At 42.0% G+C, this 1,308-nt stretch overlaps 1 protein-coding gene across 1 annotated transcript in view; it reads left to right on the top strand.

Annotated features, from left to right (window-relative positions):
• The window catches only part of Stap1 (signal transducing adaptor family member 1), a 34,196-nt gene that overhangs the window by 16,610 nt on the left and 16,278 nt on the right, over positions 1 to 1,308 (top strand). The gene's annotated exons all lie outside the window — the stretch shown is intronic.

Genomic DNA, 1,308 nt, shown 5'->3' on the forward strand with positions numbered 1-1,308 from the left:
GCAGGCGGATTTCTGAGTTCGAGGCCAGCCTGGTCTACAGAGTGAGTTCCAGGACAGCCAGGGCTACACAGAGAAACCCTGTCTCGAAAAACAAAACAAAACAAAACAAAACAAAATGCTAATGTTATTAAACATAGCCCACTTCACCTTGTGATAACTCTTCTGAAGTAATATTGGTGAGCAAGGGTTGAGGGAGATCTACTTCGTCTATGATTTTCTGCTTGATACCTGTTTAGGGCACAGCTTCAACTTGCTGCGTGTGAATACATCATTTGTTAAAATGTTCCACTATTCTGACTATTGCTCCAGGGGAGCATAATGAGGAACTAGACTTGGGTCTGAGAGCAATTTACTAGGACATGTTCGGGTGACTCAATCAAAACCACACTGCTAGAAAGGGCAGTATCAAGGGAAGCAACTACCGTAACATTCTTAGGTCTTTAGCAGAAGAGCCCAAGGAGCACGAGCTGCCTCGTTGCTTATTTGACATTCCTCATTCCTGAGTCCCACAAGCCTGGTTTTGAGTCTTAACAATGAATACACAACAGTAGGAATTAATGAAATAGTAACTAAGCATGGGACTAGACAACACACACACACACACACACACACACACAGGAGAGAGAGAGAGAGAGAGAGAGAGAGAGAGAGGGAGAGAGAGAGGGAGAGAGAGAGATTAGCTAAATTGAAAATTGAAAATGAAGTTTTCTACTCACATGGATTCTCTTGAATGTCACCTTATGAGTGTTCATTCTCCTCTGGTGGCCAAATTATAAATCAGACATGGCTGCCCGAAAATACTGACTAGCTAGCTAATGTCACAGTTAGAAAAATGTTGTACCATACTTCCCCAGAAAGCACAGGTTGTTCCCAACTAAATTTTGAGATGTGAATGCAATTCACAAGACTTTACATGGATAATGGAATTCCAAACACGTTTCTAGAGAACAACAAAACTAACATGAAGAGCAGTATCAACATGTTTAAATATGAATGGATGGCTAGAAACGGACTGAACCTCCAGCAGTGTAAACCTGCTCACCTCAAACCCACGTTGTCAGAATAATGTGGGGCTTTTCCAAGTTAACTTGTAGGAGAATAAGGTATCTCCTGGTGATCCTAAACTTCTTGGGCATTGCAAAGGTATGTGAGTTCAGAATGAGAAATGAGAGATTAGCTGTGTGTTGGTGGCAAATACCTGATCCACAGAGCAAAACAGCCAGGGCTACACAGAGAGACCCTGTCTTGAAAAACCAAAAAAATAAAAAGAAAGAGAGAGAGAGAGAGAGAGAGAGAGAGAGAGAGAGA

The sequence above is a fragment of the Mus caroli genome, chromosome 5 (genome assembly GCF_900094665.2).
Source record: "Mus caroli chromosome 5, CAROLI_EIJ_v1.1, whole genome shotgun sequence".
Lineage (NCBI taxonomy): Eukaryota > Metazoa > Chordata > Mammalia > Rodentia > Muridae > Mus > Mus caroli.